This window comes from Ornithorhynchus anatinus, chromosome 20 (genome assembly GCF_004115215.2).
Source record: "Ornithorhynchus anatinus isolate Pmale09 chromosome 20, mOrnAna1.pri.v4, whole genome shotgun sequence".
Classification (NCBI taxonomy): domain Eukaryota; kingdom Metazoa; phylum Chordata; class Mammalia; order Monotremata; family Ornithorhynchidae; genus Ornithorhynchus; species Ornithorhynchus anatinus.
Genome location: NC_041747.1, coordinates 2,052,501 through 2,078,191, shown reverse-complemented (window position 1 = coordinate 2,078,191; position 25,691 = coordinate 2,052,501). Strand labels below are relative to the sequence as shown.

General features: G+C 51.4%; 1 long non-coding RNA gene across 1 annotated transcript in view; it reads right to left on the bottom strand.

Moving 5' to 3' along the window:
• The window catches only part of LOC120639041, a 58,440-nt gene that overhangs the window by 30,377 nt on the left and 2,372 nt on the right, over window positions 1–25,691 (bottom strand). The window contains exon 2 of the long non-coding RNA XR_005661184.1: window positions 20,857–20,965. This is a non-coding gene — a long non-coding RNA (uncharacterized LOC120639041). The remainder of the gene's footprint in view (window positions 1–20,856; window positions 20,966–25,691) is intronic.

The following is a 25,691-nucleotide window of genomic DNA, read 5'->3' as shown; positions in this document are numbered from 1 at the left end:
CCAGGGAAACAAAGTGAGCGGGGGGACGGAGCAGGGGGAGTAGAGAGGGAGATTCAGTCGGAAGGTCGGCGAGGGAAGAACCCAGGGAGAATGGGCTAGGGAGAAGCAGATGACAAGAGCAGACGTGCGAGGGGGGAGTGAATGGATGGTGGAGCGTCTTGGAGCCGACCGTGAGGAGAGGATGCTTGATGGGGAGGAACGTGGGAAGCCAGTGGAGGCTGAAGGAGGCAGGGTGGCCTAATTGGAACGGAGTCAGGAGATCCAAAATTCCAGTCCCGACCGCACCGGCGGCCGGCTGTGTGACCCTGGGCCTCAGTTCCTCAGGGCCTCGGTTACCGTACCTTTCAAATGGGAATAAACCATCTGTTCTTCCTCTCTTTTAGTCTGTGAACCCCACGAGGAACAAGGACTTGACCAATCTGACACCAGTTTCTACTCCAGTGGCTAGCCCAGTTCTTGGCACCTAGTAAGTGCTTCATAAACACCATCGCTAATTAATTGGGGAGCTGTGGGCCGAGCGACATTTCGAGAGGATGATTCACGCGGCAGCAGGTGTGGTATCGATGGAGGGAGGCAGCCAAAGGAGCTGGTCCCCCCGAGTGGAGCCCCGGAAATCTGGGCTCCTGCTACGCCAGCCGCCTCCCACCCGGGAGACAGCGCGTGAATGGCTCCGTGCCAACCAGCGCCGCTGCGGCAAACACAACTCAAGCACACGTTCCACTGGGACTTCCTCAGTTCCCACTCTTCCTAAAGGACCAGGACCCACTTTGGTCCCACAGTTTGAATGCCCACATACAAGCCTCTACCCATCTCCCGGAAGGGACCCCCAAAAGGTAGGCTGGTTGGGAGTCTACCGCAAATCAATGTGCCGCAAACCCCACGGTTCGAAAGCTCCAGGCTTTCGAAAGCTCCCTCCGGAGGAGCCCAGTCATATGCTCTCCGGAACGAAAGCACATGGTCAACACTCTACTTGCAGCGTGGCTTAGTGAAAAGCGCCCTGGCTTGGGAGGCAGAGGTCGTGGGTTCAAATCCCGACTCTGCTACTTGTCAGCTGTGTGACTTTGGACAAGACACTTCACTTCTCTGTGCCTCAGTTCCCTCATCTGTACAATGGGGACTAAGACTGGGAGCCCCACGTGGGATAACCCGATTAGCTTGTATCTACCCTGGTGCCTAGAACAGTGCTTGGCACATAGTAAGCGCTTAACAGATACCATCATCATTATTATTATTACTACTTCTCCAGCGAAGCAGGGAGCTTTAGGACTTGAGTCTCTTCTTCAGGAATTAGAAGTCATTTCCCGCTTCTGTTTGTGTGCTTTTTCGATAGATTTTGTTAAGTGCTTACTATGTGCCAGGCACCACACTTATCGCGGGGGTAGATTTAAGCTAATCACGCTGGCCACAGTCCATGTCCCAAACAGCGCTCACATTTAACTCGCATTTTACAGATGAGGTAACTGAGGCCCAGAAAAGTCAAGCGACCTGCCCAAGGTCACACAGCAGACAAGTGGAGGAGCTGGGCTTGGAACGTAGGCCCCGCTGACTCCCTGTTTCTTTTGAAACACTGTTTCGTTTGTGGCCGGAACCATAAAAGGAGCTCACTGTGGACAGGGAGCGCATCTACCAACGCTGATGTATCGTCCTGGAACACCCTCCCTCCTCACCTCTGCCAAAATATCTCTCTTCCCCACTTCAAAGCCCTACTGAGAGCTCACCTCCTCCGAGAGGCCTTCCCAGACTGAGCTTCCCCTTTTCCCTCTGCTCCCTTTCTGCTCCCCCTCCGCCCTCTGCTCCTTCCCCCTTCACCTCCTCTCAGCTAAGCCCTCTTTCCCTCTGCTCCTCCCCCTCTCCCTTCCCCTCCCCTCAGCACTGTGCTCACTTGTATATATTTTAACTACCCTACTTATTTTGTTAATGAGGTGTCCATCCCCTTGATTCTATTTATCGTGATTATGTTGTCTTGTTTTTGCCCGTCTGTCTCCCCCGATTAGACTGTGAGCCCGTAAATGGGCAGGGATTGTCTCTGTGGCCGAATTGTCCTTTCCAAGCACTTAGTACAGTGCTCTACACATAGTAAGCGCTCAATAAATACTATTGATTGATTGAATGAATGAAAGTACTCTTCCAAGCCCTCAACAAATACCACTGATGGGGATGATGATGACAAACCGAACCACACGCGCTATATTTAGCACCACAAGAGGGCGCCACTTCACCAAACTCTCCCAAGCAGGATAATAACAATATTGGTATTTGTTAAGCGCTTACTATGTGCAGAGCACTGTTCTAAGCGCTGGGGGACATACAGGGTCATCGGGTTGTCCCACGTGGGGCTCACAGTCTTCATCCCCATTTGACAGACGAGGGAACCGAGGCCCAGAGAAGTGAAGTGACTCGCCCCCAGTCACCCAGCTGACAAGTGGCAGGGCCGGGATTCGAACCCATGACCTCTGACTCCCAAGCCCGGGCTCTTTCCACTGAGCCACGCTGCTTCTCTGATGGCTACAGGCTGTCCTCAGCCCTCGGAGGGAGCTTCCCAAGCTTAGAGCCCACCTCAATTTGGGCATCTGCTTCCTCGGGGAAACTGCTTTGGGGGGAATATGGGAGCTGTTGAGGAGGAAATTACACAAATGCCACAGTCATGCATTACACCCTTCTAATAACGGCAGCATTTTTTAAGTGTCTGCTACGTGCCAAACACTGGGGCAGGGTCAAAGAAAGTGAGCCCGTCAGTTTAGACTCTGAGCCCATCATAGGGATTGTCCCTATCTGTTGCCGAATTGTACATTTCAGGCATTCAGTACAGTGCTCGGCACATAATAAGTGTTCAATAAGTACTATTGAATGAAGAGAATTAGATCAGACAGGGCTCATGCCCCGCCTGGGTCTGACCGCCTAAGAGGGAGGGAGATTAGGCAACTTCACTTCTCTGGGCCTCAGTTACCTCATCTGTAAAATGAGGATTAAGACTGCGAACCCCGGGCAGGAGAGGGACTGTGTCCAACCTGATTTGCTGGTATTCACCCCGGCGCTTCGGTCAGTGCCTGGCACACAGTGAGCGCTTAACAAATACCACAGTTATTATTTTACAGAAGAGGAAACTGACCCCCAGAGAGGCTGGGTGAGTATCCCGAGGCTAACCATCAGTGGTATTTATCGAGTGCTTACTGTGTGCGGAGCACTGTACGAAGCACTTGGGAGAGTACGGTTCACCAGATGTGGCAGACCCTGGGATCTCTGCCCTAAAGGAGGTTGCGGTCTACACGGGGAGACAGACATTTAAATAAATCGGGATGGGGGAAACGGTAGAGTATAAGGATATTGACCTAAGTGCCGGGGGGTTGGGGGGAGCGTCCGAGTGCTTTAAGGGGTAGATGCAGACGCTGCCCGGGCTCCCGAAGAAGCCTACAGCTCCAACCGAGGCGGCCGGGTCACTGAAACGCCAAGTGACAACATGGGGCTGCCTCAGGAACAAATGCCATTTCCGCTGCGGCCGCCGTCCCCGGTGCCGCTGACCGCCGAACTGGTTCCAGCGGAAGAGCTGGGACGGGCTGGAAATATTTCTGCCTGTCCATGGGGCTTTTCAGAGTTTCTCAGCAAAACTGCCTGGCCATAATAACGTGAATAATTATGGCATCTGTTCAATGCGTACTATGTGCTAAGCACCGTACTAAGCCCTGGGGGAGAGGCAAGATAATCACAACACAGTCACTGTCCCTCAAGGGCTCCCAGTCTAAGGAGGAGAACAAGTTCTGAATGCCTTTTTGCAGGGGAGGAAACAGGCACAGAGAAGTTAAGTGACTGGTCTAGAGACACACGGCAGGCAAGTGGCGGACTCAGGATTAGAACCCGGGTCCTCTGACTGGCGGACCTGCGTTCTTCCCATCAGGACACATTGCTTCTCGGCAGACAGGCAGGGAAGCGAGGCAGACCGCGTCAGCTTCGTCCTGCGGCCGGGCCATTCGTATCTAAGATTCGGCACCCGTCCCTTCCCTCCAAGGGCAGGCGGCGGGAAAAACCTGTGTCTGCCCGCTGCAGAAGTACCGGACAAAACCATGCTCGAAAGTGACGTTCCTGAGGATGAATTACACCCTTGGGTGCGGGCGTGGCTGACCAGGCCTACGCAAAACCCGCGGCCCCGGCCGAACGAACGGGCCGCGCGCACCGAAAACTGCCCTCGTTGGGCTGCCGTGTCGGTTGTTGTGGCGGCCGGTGCTGTTTTCGCTCTCGCCGCCTTGTCTCCCAATCCACGTGAAGCTTCTGCTCAGTGAGAAGGCAGAGCTTCTGCTCCCTGCAATTCTTTGCAGGATAAATGGCGCTCCATTGTCCCCGAGCCGGGACCATTGCGGGAGAGGCGGGCGGTGGAAGTGCAGATTGAAACTCGACTTCATTATTATTCAGAGATCGATCGCGGCTCTTGGGCTTGCTCCTTGCTGCTTTATAACTACTGCCACACAACTAATTATAATTCATCTGACTATCTAATTTCACCATTTCTAAATTTATCATTCAATAATTAAACTCCTTCTGGCGCCACATTATTTAGCTGAAAAAGGAAAAGACTCCCTTCCTGTGCCTAAGCTGGGCTGGAAAGCGGAGCATTAGCCGCACCTGCTTCGGTGAAATTTCAAGCCAGAGGTCAAAGATGGAGACGATAAATCGGTCCAGACTGGGTGCGCCTCAAGAGCACTGATCCTTGAGGCGATGCTGCCTGGATGAGAGTCGGGGTCCCCTTGAGCATAGGAGAAAAGAAAGGGATTCCCTGGCTACAGGTGCGTCCCCAACCTGCTAGGCAGTTAAAGTTAATATTACTTTAGGGAGGAAAGGCAGGGGGAAGGGCATTTGCCCTAGATAATATTTATTGATTTGCTAGATTTGAGATCCTTGAAGACTCTAACTATAGAATTTGTTAAGCACTGTGTGCCAAGCACTGGGATAGATACAAGACGATGATATTGGACCTCGAGCCTCGGAACCCAATGACGGGGTGAGCGAAACATCCAGGGAGACGGCCGGGGCTCCCAGGGAACAATCAAGTACCTGCCTGTCTCCCGAATCTCCCTCTCCTTGCTCAAATAGAACACTTCTCGGGTGTCCATTTCCTGAAATCTGCAGTCCCCTCCCCAGCCTCCTGCCCTCTCCCCCCTTTTTGGTATTTGCTAAGCGTTTACTCCGTGCCAGGCACTGTACTAAGCGCTGGGGTAGATACAAGCTAACCAGGTTGGACACAGTTCATGTCCCGCATGGGGCTCACGGTAATAATAATTACGGTATTTGTTAAGTGCTATGTGTCAAGCACTGTTCTAAGCACTAATTCCCGTTTTAGAGATGAGGAAACTGCGGCACAGAGCTGTTAAGTGACTTGTCCGAGGAAACACAGCAGACGAGTGGCAGAGCCGGGATTAAAACCCAGGTTCTCTGACTCCCAAGCCCATGCTCTTTCCACTAAGCCACGCTGAACTGGGGCCCTCCGTGGAAGTGAGAGCAGCAGCAGGCCCAAAGGCGGGAAACAAAATACATCTCCACCAGATCACACACCTCTTGGATGGCTCACTTGACTCCATGGTCTAAAAGGATGAACACGAATGATCTTGTCTCCGCAGAATAGCCGGATCGACACCGAACTGGCTTTGAGCAATAAAGATAAATGAAAAAGGGGCAGTGGGGTGCGGGCTTGCTTAATAGGTATTTGCTTTGGCATAGACGGGCTGTCCTAATTACAAGCAGCAGGCCCGGCTCCCGCCGGGCTCGGAGATTCATAACCAGGAAGACGTGTAGATCACTGGACCGAAACACACCGGCTATTTACGGGGAAATGCCATGGCGATTAAAGCTGTGCGGGAGGGCCCAGATGCTGTGTCCAATGACCCACCGGCAGACCACAGGAGGGCATCTTTTTACATTCCGCTTTGCTCGGGACCAAGTCGGGCTCTTTCCGGGGAAAACCCATTTCGGCCGGCAACGCGGCCTGCCTCACTCGGTCTTCGCCGCCTTCCCGGCTTGCGTCTCGCCGCGGTGCTTTGCTCTGACAGAACCCGACGCCTGGCAGTCGGCTTCGGTCCCTCCCCCGCTGGCCGTGGCGGAAGTCAGAGGATCTGCTCGAGCCTGACCCGGCACAGCGGCAGTCGTGCCCGTCGGGAAAACCCTTCTAACTCGGGACAGGGTTCTACATGAAGGAGCGGCGTGGCCTAGTGGAAGGAGCCAGGGCCTGGGAGTAAGAAGACCTGGGTTCTAATTCTGGCTCCGCCACTTGGCTGCAGTGAGCTTGGGCATGTCATTTCACTTCTCTGGGCGCCAGTTCCCTCATTTGCAAAATGGGGATTCAATATCTGCTCTCCCTCCTACTTAAACTGTGCGCTGTCCCCTGCGGGACCTGATTATCTTGTTTCTACCCCGGCACTCATTATAGCTCTTAGCATATAGTAAGCACTTAAATGCCAGAATTTTTATGAATTAAGCCCATCTCCCCAGTTAGAGCAGAAGCTCCTTGTTGGCAGGGAGCATATCTCATACTTCTATTGTACTTTCCCAAGTGCTCAGTACAGAGTCTGGCCCCCAGTGGACTGCAACTGGGCAAGACATCCCACTTTGGGTCAGAAATTTGGTAGCTTGGGTCGGCGGTGCCAGCCATGCGCTTCAGAGCCTGTGTTCTCTCACACGACACCGTGCTCGCTTTCCACAAATGAAAGCCTTTTCCTGATAAAACTGAAATGCTGGGAAAAATTGAGGCAACCTACTTTAAGGTCGCTGATGCCTCCCAGCAAGGGTGTTTAAAAATAAACCCCAACACTCCACGCACTAAAAATGTTCACTGTGCAGGTTTAATGTCAAGCCTGATGTCGACCGGAGATCGGCGTTCCCAGGATCCGAGGGGGCATTGTGTGGGCATTTCACGGGATGTGTACCAACTATGTGACCGTGTGTGCATGTGGCTGTTTCTCTGTGGATGTAAGCCCACTGTGGACAGGGACTGCCTCTCTCTATTGCTGAACTGGTCTTGGTAAGCGCTTGGTACAGCGCTCTGCACACAGTAAGTGCTCAATAAATACGACGGAATGAACCAATATTTGTGCACATGCCTATGTGAGTGCCTCTGGGTGGGCAGGTGCGTGTGTGTTCGTGTAAGGTGTAAGTGCCTCTCCCCAGCATTCCCAAGGTGGAGCTGAGACTAGGCCGGTGAGACTAGACCCATCAGCTCTGCTCCTGCCCTGGGGCACCGGGGGGACGGCCAGCCTAACCTAGAACCCGGGCCACGGGGGAGTCAAGGGCTAGAGGACGCTCGACCCTCGCTGGAAAGGGTCATGCTTGGCTACGGGATTGTCCCTCCCGACAGCGAGCGTGTTCACACCAACTCTCCAGGAGGCCGATCCCGGCTGCGTCACTGGCCTTGGCTGGGTGGCCTTGGGCCAGTCACTCAACCGCTCTGGGCTTCAGTTTCCTCATCTGCACAATGGAGATAAGGTTTCTGTCATCCTTCCCCCTGTGAGCCTGGTACAGGCCAGGGGCCATATCCAAGCTGATTATCCTGTGTCTGTCCCAGCACTCGGTAGAGAGCGAGCAGTTAACACTGTAATCATCATCACTATTATAATCAAATCCCCCCAGGGAAGGAACTGAGAGTCAGGTGGTTGCCCCTAGGTCACAGGGGCTGCTGAGATTACAGTTCCACTTAATCTAATTGAATTCATTTACTGACGGTGTCTATTGTGTGCCTGTGCCAAGCACTGTGCTAAGTGCTGTGAGAGAAAGGAGAGGATCAGGAGGAGGAGGAGTATCAGAGCCAGCAGCGGGGCTGAGCTGTGTGTCTTCTGGCTCAGGGGCTGCGGAAGGCGCCCGAGAGAAGACGAGCCATCGAGCTGAACGAGGCTTACGTGACAGCAGTTTTATGAATTCCAAAGGACCGGCGACGGCACCGTTACTGCGGCAACGAGAGGCAATTGAAAGTCTTTGGAACGACTGAATTCATGACAGATTTCTCCGAAAGGAAAATGATTCCAGCAAATCGTGTCCAGGAATGTAGACAGTAAATCGGCTCTCTCCGGCCCTGATCATTTTAGCCAAGCTAATTTTAAATGGGTTATTTCTACAGCGGCGGATGAGACTTGCATCTGCCTTAGAATTGGGGTACGGACTCGTTTCTGCCTCTTGGCTCCTCACCACCCGCTTTTCAGCACATCAGCCGAGTGTCTGGAAGCACCACATGCCTCCCAGATGCCTCAGGCGACAATTTCACCAACTCCAGCAACCGATTTCGCTCCTCTGAGGACCCTAGTCTATTTCACATCCTTTGAACGTGACTTAGGGAACCCGGTCTCTCTGCTGAGGCCTTGCGCTCGCGGGTGGGTGGGTGACGGTTGCAGTCCTGGTCAGAGTCCTGACCCCACACCCCACAGTTGCATCCCAAGGTGAAGATGGACAGAAGGAGGAAGGCAGGAAAGAGGTTGGGGAGGAGGAAGAAAGGTTGGACTGGAGGGAGGGAAGTAGGAAGAGAGTGAGGGAAGCGGGGAAGAAGGGAGGGAGGAGGGGAGGGAAGGGGAGAGGTTGAGGAGGAGGAAATGAGAAAAGGAAATTGGGAGGAAGAAAGAACAGGAGAGGGAAAAAGAACAGGAGGGAAGAAAAAACAGGAGAACAAGAAATGGAAAAAATGAAGGAACGGAGGGGGAGACGGAAGGAGGAAGGCTGGAAAGGAGAGGGAAATGAGAAAATGAGAGAGGGAGGTTGGGAAGAAGAAAGGATGACGGAGGGAGGGAAGGATGGATTGAATGACTGCTAACTGGGTCAAGGGACTCTCCCAATCTGGGTCAAGGGACTCTCTCAATCTGTGGTTCAATCTGCCATAGGAGAGAGAGGAGGGGAACAAGACTCATCTCTCTCTCACTCTCCCCCAGCCCCACCCTGCCTCTTCAGGAGGTCTGTTTCACTCCCGCTGGCCCTTGGGAGAGCGAGAGGATTACATCGCTGCCAACTGCTCTCCTTCGCCATGGAAGGGGCCCTCAGGTTCGGTTCTTCCCCTGAACTTCACCTACTGGCTCATCGTGGAGTGTGAACATCCGCTCCCTCTCCCCGAACACGCACCCGGTCGAAGCCTCACTGCCCCCAGCCCCTCCTCCGGAATCCTTCAAACTGCCCCCGCGGGGCCGCCCCCACCGTCTCCCAAGGCGGCGGCTTCGGCATCACTGAGAAGCAAGGAGCAGTCCCATAGGGAGGCAGAGACCAGGCCCAGGCGCGCTGGCAGCTGATGCTTTTGTGTCACTCTGGGGACACCGAAGAACCGCGGCTGACTCTCGACACCTGTGCCGTGACAGCAACCACAGTCAGGCGGGCGGGAGGATGTTTATACATTCAGAAGTGACAGAGGACTCATCTGCTCCTGGAACGGGATTCCTGACTCCCTACTGACGTCTTGCAAATGTCGCCATGCAGGCTCCCAAATGGCAAATTAGCTCCGTGTTAACACACTGTCTTTTGGAGCTGGAGTGGCAAACAGCGGGAGCAGTGATCCTGTGACAGCTCCAGCCCTGCTCAACGCGACAAATTGGGAGCCCGGGGTTCTAGTCCCAGCTCGGCCCCGGCTTGCTGCGTGACCTTGGGAATACCACTTAACCTTTCTGGGCCCGTTTCCTCATCAGTACGTTAGGGATAAGGTGCCTGCCCACCCACCTTCTGTCCCATCTGATAATCTTGTGTTGATTCTGGTGCTCTGAAAAGAGTAAATGCTCAATAAATAGCATTTTATGATTACTGTAATTTTTAAGGTTATAACAAATGGAAGGATGGCAAGGCAGAAGAGGTGCGATACAACTCAAGGACTCTAGGCACCCCTGGAATGAAAATGGACTCACCCTCAGCACCACCGAGCTCACCAGAGAATGCAGAAGGAATTTTAAACACTGACAACAAGGACAATCTCTTTTACACTCCGTCCACCACTGAGGGTGATGCTCTAGAGTTTGCTGCCAATGTAGGGAGATGTGGTTTTCTTTCTAAATGCCCAATTAAAAAAAAATTAATGGTATTTGTTAAGCACTTACTATGTGTCTGGCACTGTTCTAAGCGCTGGGGTAGATACAAGGTCATCGGGTTGGACGCAGTCCATATTCCACATGGGGCTCACAGTCTTAATCCTCATTTTAATGAGGTAACTGAACCACAGAGAAGTTAAGCGACTTGCCGGAGATCACGCAGCAGGCAAGTGAAGCATCTGGGATTAGAACCGAGATTCTTCCGGCTCTCAGGCTCATGCTTTATCTACTAGGTCATGCTGCTACCTGATGACGTATCCCATAGTAGCCAGAATCAGGAGGAATGACGTAGCTCACAGATCTGAGGGTAGAACAGTTGGGATCCACCAGCTTTTCCTTAATGCACAGGACATAAAAAAGCACCACACGATTTCGAGGATGTCACCCTGATCGCCATTTGCAGGAAGAAAGGGGAGAGAGATGACTGCAGAGGCAATCACGGGATTTCACTGCTCTCCAAGATTCTGGCCAAAGTCCTTTTCAATCAGTGCTACTTACTGAACGCTTGACTGCTAAAACACACACACACACACACACACACACACACACACACAAAGACATGCAGACAGCTAAGGACCATTTCTCAGAATCAGAAAAGAGCTGTGGATTAACAGCCCACGCCGGGAAAATCCACCACACAACCAAGGACTGACATCGAGGAGCCAGTGATGAATGATGGCAAGGAAGCCTGCCACCTAGCCACGCTGTCCACAGGCACTCGGATAGTCGAGGAGGTAGAAAACCAAATCAACAAAGCCCTGTGTGTCTTCAGAGGGACCGACAATAGAGTGCTGTGCCAATGTGGCAACAAGACTGAAGAAAATCCAAGGTACCCAGTGCCACCAGCATCCAACCTTCTTTAGGGCTGTGGGACCAGGGCCGACTGCAGTCGCCACCTTCAAACTTCAGAGCATTCCCACCAAGGCACCCAGGTCCAAAAATCAAACTCACGCAGCAAGACAGGATCGCAGCATCAAGGTCCCGGAACACTATCGGAGGACCAGCATGGAAACAATGCTCATCAGACCACACCACGGCTGGGTAGAACATGAGAACGGAACAGACGACAGCAAGCATTCCCAAACAGACGCTGAGCCGCTAGCCGAAACGGGTTGTCGTAGAAAGGATGGACAAAAGAACCGCTTTAAAGACTCAATAACCGTGCCAAACGTTGTGGCCCAGAGACTGGACAGAGCTGCAGGGACAGGTCAGCTGGTGTGCTGCGGTCAACAGAAAAGGGGGGCGGTCTTAGAGCAGAGGCTCTGGGCAGGATTGTGGCCTAAGAGGGTCAAAGAAAAACAGCACCGGGCACTAAGTGTAACTGACACCACGTTGCAATCAGGGACAACTGGAAATTCTCTACACGCACCCAAAGAGGCAAAGATTGCCTACTGCACACTGGACTCAACAGTCCCATTAATAATACTACTAATAATAATGGTATTTGTTAAGCGCTTACTATGTGCCAAGCACTGCTCTAAATACAAGGTTATCAGGTTGTCCCACGTGGGGCTCACAGTCTTAATCCTTATTTTACAGATGAGGCAACTGAGGCACAGAGAAGTCAAGTGACTTGCCCAAAGTCACACAGCTGATGAGTGGCAGAGATGGCATTAGAACCCACAACCTCAGACTCCCAAACCGATGCTCTTTCTACTAAGCCGCGCTGCTTCCCCTTGCAGGCTGATGATAATCTCATGTCAGCAGCGACATCTTCGAGGCTGAAGGTCGCACATACGCGCCCACCCACGTGTGCGGAGGCTGACATACCAAGGTCCGGGGGAAGGCCAGGCTGGGCCTCATGTTCAGAAGGGATGTTGGGTCCAACCAGATTATCCTGCATCTTCCTCAGTGCTTAGAACAGTTTCTGTTGCCCATTTGTACATTCCAAGTGCTTAGTACAGTGCTCTGCACATAGTAAGCGTTCAATAAATACTACTGAATGAATGAATGAATACTGCTTGGCATACAGGAAGCACTTAACAAGTACCATTATTATTAAGATTGCTATTATTATTATCATTACGGGCTCCCACGAGGGCCCCCGTTGCCTCTCTGGCCGACTGAACCCCCATCCCCACCCAGCCTACCCAACGAGGCTTTCGGCCCTTAATCTCTGGTCGGTGGTCGAGTTGAGCGAGCCTCCAGGAGGCGGATTTACTGTCGTCTGAACCGCAGGCTACAAGATAAAAACCATTACTGACAGAGTGAGGAATGGTAATGTAAAACCTCCCGTCTGATTATTATGGAAAGTAAAATTTAGAGGGGAAAGAGTTTGTAATCAGACAGGGCAAAGGAGCTGACAAAGAAAATGGATCATGTCATGAGACATTTAACCGGCTGATCCAAAAGACTGGGTGGGCAGAGCGCTGGAACCTCACCCCAGTAGGTGCTAGCGCTAGGCTGGAGCTCAGAAGCCCGGTTTTCCTGGTGGGGCTGTTGGTGTGACTTTTTCTTTTTTTATAGGAAATGCCTCCAAAGCAAAATGCAAAAGGATGACGAGCGTTTCCTACGAAAGAGGAAGATTTCCAAGACTTACACTAAAGTATACCTAACGGGTCCTGTCACCGATCTGACTGATTTCAAACGTGCCCCTTGCGGGATATGGGCATGTCACTTTATGTGAAGAAATTCCAGACACTAGTTGAAAAAACGATTTTTTTTTTCCTAGTTTTAATTGCCCCTGACACTCCCGAGCCTGAGGCCAACAGCAGTTTTCCTGAAAAGTGACATTACTCTTGACATTGATCATGTGGAGGCCTGACAGCCGGTAAACAGCTTTTCATCTTAATCCAGTCACTGGCTTAACAATCTACAAGGAGATGCAGTGTTTAATATTTAAAACCAACACTTAATTTTTAATCAGTTCATTTTCTCTCCCCCCTCATCGCTATTCCTTTTTCCCCAAGTTAACCTATTAAAAACATTTTTCTTTTTGCATTTATATAATATTTTGGCAGCTGTCAAATCTGCAAATGCAGGCCCACGATTACATGGATGGTCTTTCTGAATCAAGAAGTAAAATATTACGGAGTCATAACAATCCAATTTAAAAGAAGATTTGCAAGAGAGATCCCAGCAATTCATCTCCTGTCTGAGAAGGGATTCACGGGCCACCCGGCTATTGATCACGGCGGCAGCAGCAGCCACATCGCTGGAGCAGTGATGGTATTTTATGAGCGCCTCCTAAGTGCACTGCACTGTACTAAGCACTTGGGAGAGTCCAACAGAGCCCAAGACTCAATACCTGGCCACAAAAAGCTTACACTCTAACGGGGAGACGGGCGTAAGAATATTAACCGACGGCGGAAGCAAGAGGAGGGTGAAGGATCGGCTAGGAGTTAGACGAACAAGCCGGGATGAGACATCCCAGCTAATCAGAAAGGAATCACTGAATGCACACAGATAATAATAATAATGTTGGTATTTGTTAAGCGCTTACTATATGCAGAGCACTGTTCTAAGCGCTGGGGCAGATACAGGATAATCAGGTTGTCCCAGGTGAGACTCACAGTTAATCTCCATTTTACAGACGAGGTAACTGAGGCCCAGAGAAGTGAAGTGACCTTCATTCATTCATTCATTCATTCAATAGTATTTATTGAGCGCTTACTATGTGCAGAGCACTGTACTAAGCGCTTGGGATGAACAAGTCGGCAACAGATAGAGACAGTCCCTGCCGTTTGACGGGCTTGCAGTCTAATCAGGGGAGACGGACAGACAAGAACAATGGCAATAAACAGCGTCAAGGGGAAGAACATCTCGTAAAAACAATGGCAACTAAATAGAATCAAGGCGATGTATAATTCATTAACAAAATAAATAGGGTAATGAAAATATATACAGTTGAGCCTGCCCACAGTCACCCAGCTGACAAGTGGCGGAGCCGGGATTCGAACCCATGACCTCTGACTCCCAAGCCCGGGCTCTTTCCACTGAGCCACGCTGCTTCTCTATGCACGGGAGGGTTGAAGAAGGTTGTAAATGAATAAATTGGTGTTAGTGGTGACTGCTGGGTTGACTCAACTGGGGGCTTGGAGACTAATCACACACATAATTAGCCAGAAGGGGAGTCGGCACCCTAAACAGGCCAAAGGCAATGGGCGGCGCGTGGGGGCCAGCTCAAATGGGAAGTGACTCACAAACACCCCTGGGAGTTCCCACACCACCATGAGGGAATTGCTCAGACAGGCCGCCTGCGGTAGTCTGGCGGGGAGGTGACCCGGAGCCAGCATTCGGCAGGATCCCCTGGGTTGTGCCGACACCACGAGGGGGTGTCGAGCGAGCCAGTCACTGTTCCTTCCCGAGTCTTCCCTGTGGACGGTGTCACCGCCCCGCAACTCCCCGGCCAGCGGGTTGCCCAGCCAGCCAGCCACCGGGTGGAACTCCGCTCCAGGGTAAGGAAAAATCCTGGAAGACGCGAGTGTCGGGCTTGGGGTGAGGGGTGGTGGTACCCCCGCCCCCGGGCCCTGCTGTCTTCTGTCCTTTTGGAAATTGGCAATTATCTCTGGGGAGGGGTGAAGGGAGAGGAAGGACAGGGGGGAAGGAGAGGAGGAAAGAGGGGAGGGAGGAGGCGAAGAGGAAAGGAGGCGCTGGACTTAAAAATGACATTGGGGGTTGTGAAATTCTATGGAAGCTTCCCGGTGTGCCCCTCCTGATGTTGGGGTGTGCACGAATGACAGGCGATGCCTCGGGGTACTGGTGGCTCTGCTCTCCTTCTGACCCCGGAGTCCAGCAGCCCTGTGTACGGAGGCTTCAGTCTCCCAACTCCTTTTGCAGCTAGTCCTATCCTGCGTATATTTCCTTCCCCGAGCATGGGCCGGGGAAGCACCCCAGTCAGTAGAAGCCTGCTCCTTCAGCTGCCAACTGCTGCCAATAATCTTCTCCTGCCGGGTGGGAGAGGGAAGGAGGCAACGGTGACCGTTGGGGTGCCGTTTTTAGTTTGGTCTGCCCCAGGCAGCACACTGAGAGGTCCCAACCAGAGCAGTGAATCTGCCGGGATCCTCTGACATGAATTCAATTAAATCACGGAATTTATGGGACACTTTCTGCGTGCCTAATACCGAGCCCAATAGCCACGGGACAATGAGAACGGACCCAGTCCCTGCCCCTCAGGAGGCTCACAGACGAAGAGGGAGAGAAAGCAGGGATCTCCTCCCCACCTTATGCATGAGGAAACTGAGGCCCAGAGAGGTTAAGCTACTTATCCAGAGGCAGTGGCGGAGCTGGGACTAGATGAACCTGGGTCTCCTGACTTCTGCAGTTCCAAGCTCTTTCCATTCGGCCATGGCACTTCCCTGACATGTGTCTGATGGCTTAGGACACAACCAATGGAGTCAATGTTACTACTGAAGACCAAACCGGGGGATCCCGGAAGAAGCCGGGCCCCGGCTCCTCCAACTCCCGTTCGAGAACTACGCTCCATTGTTCTTGAACTGGGATCTGTGTGACGGACTCGCCCCGAGGAGAAACGGTGAACTCGGTCTTTGCCCGATACCCACCGCGAGCAACGATCACCTGTCCTTCCAACAACGTGCGACATCCCGACGGTCATTCCCTAACAGTGCTCTGCCAAAACGTGCACTGAAAACCCAAGAAACAGGAGAGGTGACTGTATCGTCTCTGGTAAAGAATCGGATGGGATGAGCTATCGATGCTTTTACCCCTGGTTTCTGTTTATATAAATACGCTCAGCACTTTGGGGTCCCAATTTTCCGACGTCGTGAATCCTGAACATTGTTGCCTACCGTACCCACCCTGAAATAAATATATCTGCAGGGCAAACCTAACGGACCATCATCATAAATTAAAATGCTCGCTGCCGCCCCAGCCTGCACGGCACTTTAATGAGCCTCACACCACGGGTTCAAAAGGAAATGGAATTTATTTCTTAATGTGGCCGTGAATTGTGCATATTTTTCCTCAGCTGGTAAAAGCCCTAATTTTCGTGGGCATTAATCTCCTGAAGGCCCCTTCTTGAAAGGCAGGTGCCTGATTACAATGTATAGCTAGCGGTGCCCCCGGCTTTGCCCTGTCCCCATCTGAGAACCTGAGGCGATTCTTAGAGTGGTGACCTTTATCAGGTCTCCAGGCAATTATTTGAGTTGCGAAAGATTAGCAGGCTGTGAAATGAGCAGAAGAGAGGATGTAGTAAGGACTGCTAATATGTTTTGTTTAAATATTAACTTGGAACCCAGTACCGGTGAAGGACAGTTTTAAATGTATCATCTCTGGAAAGGTATTGAACTCAAGCGAGAGGGAGCAATGGGGCTCCTCTTCCCTCCAGGAAAGTTGACTCAATAAGGAGCGCTGATCATGAGACGATCCAATGAGGAATGCTATCTCGACCCAGGCGATGTTAACCGGGTTGCTGGAATGCTTTCACACTTTATGGCTTCCGGTACAAGTTAATAACCATCATTATGGTCATTATGGTTGCTAATGAATAACACCAGAAGGCAGGATGACCAGAAATCCCGCTTTAAGTGGCCAGCCATGAAATCTCGGAGTCTGACTCCTCTCTCCCTTCAACTCTCATTCTGCTCTATCGTTTCTGGGGCCAACCTGTGCTCCGACAGGAAACGAATGAGCGTGCGTCTCAGGTGATGGGACCGATCTCCCTTGCTGACTAGCAGGGTGGGAGGAGGGGAAGGGAGGGTGGAGGAGAAAGGGACGAAGGAGGGGAGGGGGTCATCGCTGCCTGAGACCAGGGCCGAGGGGACTGCGGTGGTCAGTGGTCCAGGGGCCCCCACCGCTCAGGGTTCCCGGGCCAGAAAGCTTGGGAACCACCACCGTGTTCCGACCGGCAGACTCCTCGCTAGCCACCTCACTTTGGAAGCAGAGGCTCAGTCTCCCTCTCCTCCTTGCCTCCAATCTCTTCTCCCCCTTTCCAGGTTACATTGGTGGGGGGGGGGGGGCTTTTCGTGCCTCCCGATTGGGCAGTAAAGCTCCTTGCAGGCAGAGGCCACTGCACCCTGGGGCCGGCACTGAAGAAAGGGAGCCAGGGAAGTGGGAAAGGCAGTCATTCAGTCACAGCTTTAAATCATACACTGTAAATTACTTATTCATATTGCTGTCCACCCCGTTCTAGACCGTAAGCTCGCTATGCGCAGGGAACGTGACTGCTAATTCTGTTGTGCTGTACTCTCTCAAGTGCTCAGTACAGGGCTTTGCTCATAGTAAGCCCTCAATCAATATTGTTGATTGATTGATTGAGTCAACGCTCACGCACACGAGCGCACGATCTGCTTCCTCCCACGAATTCAAGCGCATTTTCACCATAAAAGCCGAGGCGCCCATTTCCTGAAGCAAGTGGACTTTTCCCTTCATTCGACCTCTCCCCAAATTCGCTCACACTTGTGAGACCCTTCTCTGTTGCTCTTCTCTAAATGGACAGGTACAGAGTGAAGCAGGAGGAAAACACACGGCATTAAACGGATCAACCCTCAGCAAATCAGCGACCTTCTCTTGATTTCCTCATGTCTGACTTGTATCGTAGGGACGGCAAGCCCTCCGGATGTGCAGCACACTGTTATGTCTTCTCAGTCTTGCTGAACTAGGAAGAACAACATTCACTTCACATCCATTCATCCTGTCTGTCCTCCGCACTAATCAGAAACAGAGAAATGATAGGATGACGTGCTGGCCCAACAGTGACGGATGATCAGGTGGACGGATGGTGAGCCTCGTGTTTTAAGATTAAAGAGTGGAATGTGATCACTTTGACCGAATGCCTTCCCCCAGGAGCTCCCGAGCTAAAGGTAGCGTACGGCCCAATCTGATTCTCGGGGAAGGGTCGGAGGATTCGGACAAAGGATGACCAAGTTAACCTCGGTTGTTCTAGAACTAGGACCCAAGATTACTTCCCATGCCAGGAATGAGACTTTGTCACAGAGTATATAACGACGTATCCCTGTTTCGATCCGGTAATCACGCCCCGAGGCAATGCTGACAGATACACTCACCTGAAAAAGGTTGCTGTTTTCAGAGTACTGAGGAGTCGTGCTAACGATACTGGCAAATAATGGTGCTGGTTTCCATGAGGACCCAATTTCCTCTCAAGTGTTTTCGCTCTGAATTTCAGTCCCTACTGTGTTTGCATCCACCCCCACTTTGGTATGTGTTAAAACAGCAATGCAGAAGTGACACACTCGGGCACACAAAAAATATTTTCTATAGAGATGCCAAATAATGATCCGAGTTGCGCATAATTCAATTATCACTCCCGCCCCCACCTCATCTCTCTAAAGTACGGTTTTAGCTGCATATTCTTTCTGGGAAGCAATACGAAATTAATATAAACCTTGGAGTGTGTGTGTGTGTGAGTGCGCATACACAGCCCTTATATGCAAAGATACTACTAATAATGAAATTCATCCACAGGTATGTTGGGTGACTTAAAAGACCAATTTGAAACCCACAAGTCCTACAGAGGATGCTTCTCTTTCTCTCCCACTCTCTCTCTCTTTCTCCCTTCCTCCCTCCCCCCACCCCAACCGGCTCAATGTGTGGTCATATTTATTGTCTGCAGCACTTTGCACTGTTTTCTCATTTGTCTCCTTATCTCAGGATCCTTAAAAAGTTTTTGTTCAAAAAGTGCCTCTCCTTTCCAGACTGCAGTGTGCCATTCTGGTTCTTCTGCAGGAGCTGACCGCAAGTTTCCAGCTGAGATGCTCCTAAAAAGCCTTGACTGGAGGCTCTCCCCCAGCCAACCCTAAAGAGTTGAGTTTGCATTCGCTTTTTCCTCCAGTGGAATAAAACCATCGCAAGCCAGCAGCACCACTAGTCCCTTAACCCTCCTTGTGAAATCACTTTGGCCCCACTGCCCAGGTACACACCAGGCAAACCAAATGGCAATATGAGGGGAGAGAGGGACCAAACAAGGCCCATTAGACAACTGCTGAACCCCGAGGGCCTAAATATCAACTACCAACAATTCAGTCCTCTCCAGTTCAATCGCTGACAACTCCGATCACTGAAATGCATCCCTCCCTGTGACTCTAGCCCTCTCCCCAAGTTTCCCAGGGTCCCCTGACCATGCTCCTCTGGCCACCAAGAAACGCTCCTCTCCTTCGCCTCTGTCAGGTACCATCCAGCTCGACCTCGTAATGTCCAAGTACGCAACGGCCCGTTCCAACGACCGGAGACGTTCCGTGCAGGGATCTCTCCGCTCTATGGAAATTAAGTGGCAGGCATTTTGAATGGGCTCAATTTAATTTAGAGCCAAGTCGGATGTATTGATCCATCACTCACCGCAGCCCAGCCAAAGTCAATCCTCGATTTCCAATCCACAGGAAGACAGGCGCAGCTGTCTTTCCCCTTCTCACATGGGGGAATTCTCCTTGCCCGGGGCGGGGGAGGCCGTGGCGAGGGGGCATTTGTTAAGCACTTACTAAGTGCCAGGCACTGTACTAACCACTGGGATAGATTCAAACTTATCAGGTGGGACACAGTGTCCCCCATGGGGCTCACGGTCTGAATTCCCATTTTACAGATGAGGTAACTGAAGCACAGCAGAGTTAAGTGACTTGCCCAAGGTCACACAGCAGACAAGTGACAAGAGCTGGAATGAGAACCCAGATCTGACTTCCCAAGGTGTCCCAGAACCAGGCAGAAAAGTGACCACTCTGGACACCTGGATTTTTCTGAAGGAATTAAGCATCGTATTTACTGAGTGCCCACCACGTGCAGAGCACGGTAGCAAGAGCTTGGGAGAGTACAACAGAAGGGTGTATCTGTTCCCTGTGAGCATTGGTATTCACCCCAACCTCAGTCCCAGAGCACTTATGTCCATATGTCCATATCTGTATTTTAATATCTATCTCACCCACTAGGCCGTAAGCTCCTTGTGGGCAGGGACCACATCTAACATTTCAGCTGTACTGTACTCTCCCAAGTGCTTAGTACAGTGCTCTGCACACAGGAAACAATAAACAACATTGATTGAAGAGAGCAGTGAGAACTCTTCTCCTTGTCCCATCAGTTCTATGAGGCAGTAGTCGTGCTCTTGAAGAACCACACAGTAAAACACAATCCCATTCCAGCACCCTCGTCGGACCAAAGCCGCACGCGAGGGCACCCCTGCCTCTTCTGACACTGCGTCTACCACGCCGGCTTTCGGACCGTGCTCTCTCCGGACACACGCGTGGAATGGGTAGGAAGTTCCCTAACCCTCCCTTAGCATCCTTCTGAAAAGACCACCGCTCTAAACTGAGACCTGGGGAAACTGCTCACATGCCACAGGGAGGGACGCGGGACAGAACGGCCATGTCCCACCTCCCTGAGCGCCCCTTCCCCGAATCCAGACAGGTCAGAAGGTATGTATCCCCTCACAATCGGGGGCTGAAAAGGCCGATCGAATGACCCTTCGAGCCAAACAGACTGACTAGCGGCCCCCCACATAGAAAAATCTTTCATCGAAATCATTTTGAAAGCTCCCAAGTAGAAGAAAGAAAGTGTTGAGGGGACGGTTGTGTTCACGTCAGAATGCCCCGACCACTTTCAACTCGGGCAGGCCCAGGTGATCAACTCTGGCCCACACGGGATCCTGTAATGATCTATTTTTCATGAAGACCAGCGTTCTCGCCTATGAACCCATCACTGTCATCAATTACCCATCGAGATGAAAAGCCCAGTGAGAACCTTATTGACGTTAACATTAGGATAGAGATTTCCCATTTGCTCTTCCCCTGACTACTACTCAGTGTCTTGAACATTTACAAGGCGAGGCTTTAGGGCAAACACACCGCCTGCCCTAAATCGACACGACAAAAGATTTCCACGGAGCAAAGTGGTAAGTTGTTTGGTTGGCTTAAAGATGTTTGGGGCTTACCAGGATGAAAACAGACTTCTGATGTGGGATCCCAGGGCTGAGAAGTCACCAGGTCTGTCCCCCTAGAACCGGGCAGGCCTGGCCCAGATTCTCCTCGGCGGTCGTGCAGCTGAAAGAGAAAAGGGAAACTCGGTGAGAAACAGCCGGTTGACGGAGAAGACTCGAGTAGCGTCAAGGTACGCAGAAAACTGTCCAGGTGGAAATCTGGACACTTGCACAGTCTTTCAGCTCATCTTCAGCTCTGAGGTCAAATGCCTACAATTTCCCGTGTGGGAGGGACTACAGCTGCCCAATAAGCACTTTGCACACCATACAATATGGCAAGGGCCTAACCTGAGCGGGCTGTAAACTCTAACCTCCTGTTCTGGTTCGCCAAAGCTTTCCTGGGAAAGATTAAAGAGGTGCTGTATTATTTAAACGCTGGTGTAAGCAACTCCTTCCTGGCATGAAGTTGGCACCTGTGATTTTGAATCAAATTCCATCCTCCCTGGAGGCTGTGTCACCCAGCCCTTTTCCAAAAAGTAAGCTTTGATGGAGTCTATCTTCGTGTGTGTCTGAGTTTTGAGTGGTTGAGGGAGGTGGGGGGAGAGGGAAGGAGACTTCTTAGGGGAGAAGCTTTCAGGGCTCACGATCTGCTTGGTCCTCCCTAGGATAAGGAGTGAGACTACATAGTAGAGTCTCCTGGAGTCTTTTACAGAGTCTCTCCCTGTGAGTCCTAGCAGATCTGTCTTGGGCAACTGGCAAGTGGCTTTTGCCTTGGGAAGAGACACGATTTTGAGTGGCCCGGTGAAAAGAGCACGAGATAGGTACGGTGTCTGGCACATAATTATTACAGGGAGTTCAGTTTCTAGCGCTAGCTCTGCCGCTGGCCTGTTATATACCTTTGGACACATCACTTAACCTCCCCGGGCCTCGGTTTCCTCACCTGTAAAATGGGGATACACCACCTGCTCTCCCTCCTTAAACTGTGAGTGTTGGGTGGGATAAAGATGATGTCTGTTCTGGTATTCTAGTCAGAGAAGCAGCTTGGCCTAGTGGAAAGGGATGGGAGTCAGAAGACCATCTTTGCCAACTGCTTCCCATGTGATCCCGGGAAAGTCATTTAATTTCTCTTTGCCTCAGTTTCTTCAACTGTAGAATGGGGATTAAATACCTGTTCTTCCTCCTACTTAGACCGTGACATCTATCTGGGACAGGGCCTGGGTCCAACCTAATTAACTTGCATCTACCCCAGGGCTTAGAACAGTGCTTGACACATAGTAGGCCCTTAACAAATACCATAATAATAATAATAATAATAATCATAGTACACATCTCAGTGACTAGCACAATTTTTGGCACTTACTGTCTGACAATTATTACTTTCAATATCATGAGGGGCTGAAATCCCCATCAAATGGCTGAACTTGAGAGGTCAAAGTTCAGTGAACAAGCTCTCTTGCTCTCCTGGGTTTTCACTAGCTGCTAACTCTGTGACAGATCCCCACTGGGAGAGTTTCCCCAAGACAGGTCTAATTTTTTAGGTAATCATGAGATGCTCTTCCTCCTCCTTCCATTTACAAATAATTTAGGTCTACGCCTTAGAATTAGAATGTAAGCCCCATGAGGGCAGAGCCTGGGCCCTTCGCTGCTGATGTTCTCTCCCACCAGGCTCTTACTCCAGGGCACTGCACATCGGTGCTTAATAAATACTAAAGAAAACTCTTCCCCTAACCCGCCACCCTGTCCTGACTTCAGAAAATGAGAATTGGGCAAAATATACAAAATATATCTTATTTCACCACCTCTGCTCCCATTTCTCCCCTCAGTTTTCCTTCACTTGTTACTGTTTTATTGAGGAAACTGGTGCATAAACACCTACATCTATATGTGAACAGGGTCCTCACTTTCTGGGTTTCTGTTCCATCTGTGTGTCACTCCTTGTGGAACTATTTTGTCATTTCACCCGGACCTGGAGATCTGTACTCCTGAAGAGATCTACCGTCAGCCACGAAACCTAGGTAACGACACATATATGCCCACGCAGCAGTGTGTATGTGTCATCTTTGATGAGATCGCAATCGTACGCGGGGAGGTGACTGAAAAGGCCAACTGAGACAATGACTGCGACAATCCTTGTTGTACTTCCTACCTCCCGATAGTTCTATGCTGTGCTAAATCGCATTTGCTATCTGCAGGGCTTGGAACCGTTTCACGTCCCGCTCGGTGGACTCCGATCTTATCGGCCTGGTCTCGTATGGTCCCCGATGTGCAGGCTGTCATTCCCCAGGCCTCCACAGACAAGCCACATCCCTCGGGATTCACCGTGACCTTGAAATGTTTCTTCTGCCCTCCAGAGCGAGAGCACTGTCTTCCCCCCTCCTATTTCCCCCCTCGCCCGGCAAGGATCAGGGATTCCTTCGGTCACAAGCTCATATCATGTCCCGCTTAGAAAAGCTGTGTTGTCACGAGCGTTGCTTGAATGGTGGGGATATGGGGTCGCCACTGACATCAATACCTTCCCATTCTTTTGTCCCTCCTGTAATCGGTAAATTATTTGGCGTCTACCCTCCCTGTTAGGCAATAAGCTCTTGAGGGCCAGAATTTTGTCTTTTGTACTCTCCCGGGCAGCGAGGACGGTGCTCTACGCTCATTAATAATTACGCAGTGGCCGGATATCGAACCCGGCTCTCCCACGTGGGAGGCGATAATTCTACCCCTGAACCACCGATCAGGAGGCACTCAATGAAAATTATTGATTGATTGATTGATTGATGAATGCAACAGGTTCAATGGGGGCAACAGCCTCCCATGGCTTTTTTGACCTGGACCCCAAGCCTCACTCATCCCAGGTCTCCGTCAATCAATCCAGCGTATTTATTGAATGCTTTCCGTGTGCCCAGCACTATTCTAAGCGCTTGGAAGAGTCCAGTATAATAATATAACAGACACATTCCCCGCCCATCTACAGTCTAGAGGGAAAGATATTAATAGAAATAAAGATAGGTGCATAAGTGCTGTGGGGCTGGGGGGCGGGGGTGAATAAAGGGAGCAAATCAAGGCAACGCAGAAGGGAGTGGGAGAAAAGGAAAGGAGGCCTCAGTCATGGAGGGCCTCTTGGAGGAGGTGGGCCTTCAATAAGGTGCCAAGACTTTAGGGTGCCCAAAATGCAGGCTCCCTGGTTTATTAGCTCTTCGAAGCCAGCCCTAGCCTAGGCCAGTCAGTCGATCATATTTACTGAGCGCTTACTGAGTGGAGAGCACTGTACTAAGGGCTTGAGAGAGTCTCAGCCGTCCTAAAATCCCCGCCACCCTTTTTGATCCTGCATTTATAATGAGAACTTGGCACCTACGCTGGTGATGCCGGTGACACGGCTCAGGCGGTCGACTGCGTCTGCGACCAGTCCGAGTCTTCCGGCCTGGGCACTACCCCTACCCAGCAACTCTTCCTGTTGACCGGACCCTAGAGCCACGGTGGCATCTCATTCTGTCAATCCTTCCTGAAGTCGGAGCCAAGACCTTTCCTTCACTTTTGGGCAAATATGCGACTCCTTTTTTTCTTAATGTTATCTGTGCCAGGCGACGTACTAGGGTGAATACGAGCTAATCAGGATGGACTCGGTCCACATCCTACACGCGGCTTACAGTCTCAATCCCCATTTTGCAGATGAGGTAACTGAGGCACAGAGAAATTAAGCGGACAAGTGGCAGAGCTGGGATGAGAAACCGGGTCCTCCTGCCCTCTAGGACCGTTCTCTGTCCACTCGGCCACTCTGCTTCTTTCTAGGGCCTCTTTTGATTGCATTTTTTTTTAAGTGGGTGCGGTGTTCAGCAGGAAAGTGAGATGTGTTTACTCTCTTCGTGAGGCCCCTCTTTGCCTACGATGTTGGAGAGTCACAGGACTCGTTTTCAGGGCAGTGTTCCTGGGGACGGGTCAGAGGGGAAAGGTCGGAGGGGAAAAGCCCAGTCTTACTAATAGCAGGACTCAATAATAATAATAATGGCATTTGTTAAGCGCTCACTATGGCCCAAGCACTGTTCTAAGCACTGGGGGGGGGGGGGGATACAAGGTAATCAGGTTGTTCCACATGGGACTCAGAGTCTTCATCCCCATTTTACAGGTGAGGCAATAATTATGTTGGTATTTGTTAAGCGCTTATTAGGTGCCGAGCACTGTTCTAAGCGCTGGGGGAGATACAGGGTCACCAGGTTGTCCCACGTGAGGCTCACGGTTAATCCCCATTTGACAGATGAGGTCACTGAGGCACAGAGAAGTGACAACTGAGGCACCGAGAAGGGACTTGCCCAGAGTCACCCAGCTGGCAAGTGGCGGGGCCGGGATCAGAACCCACGGCCTCTGACTCCCGAGCCCGGGCTCTTTCCGCTGAGCTACGCCGCTTCGGGCAGGAGAGTCTCTCTCGGCGGGAATGGTGGGGGATTCGGCGGTGGCTACAGCGATATGGGGGTTGAGCTGGTGGAGGCTGCTGGGGCTTCGGGGTCTTTCTAGTCACCCACTGCAAGCTGCCCGTCTATAAATTGATCCAAACTTCCCTGACCCCGCCAGGACCTCCGTCCTGTGCAAACCCTCCCGTGATAACAAAGTCCCCCTGTTGACGACCGTCCGGGAGGACACAAATATTTACCAAAAAATGGGAGCCGCTGGGAAAAACAAAAACAGAAGAGGAGGCGGCAGGTCCGAGGACAAACGCAAAGGCGTCTCCAACCCGCCTCTGCTCTTTCCATCAATCCATCGTATTTATTGAGCACTGTACTAAGCGCTTGAGAGGGAGTCCATAGACACGTTCGTTTCCCAGGCCCTTCCCCTGCTGCAACCGGGGAAAGGCCTCGCAACTGTTG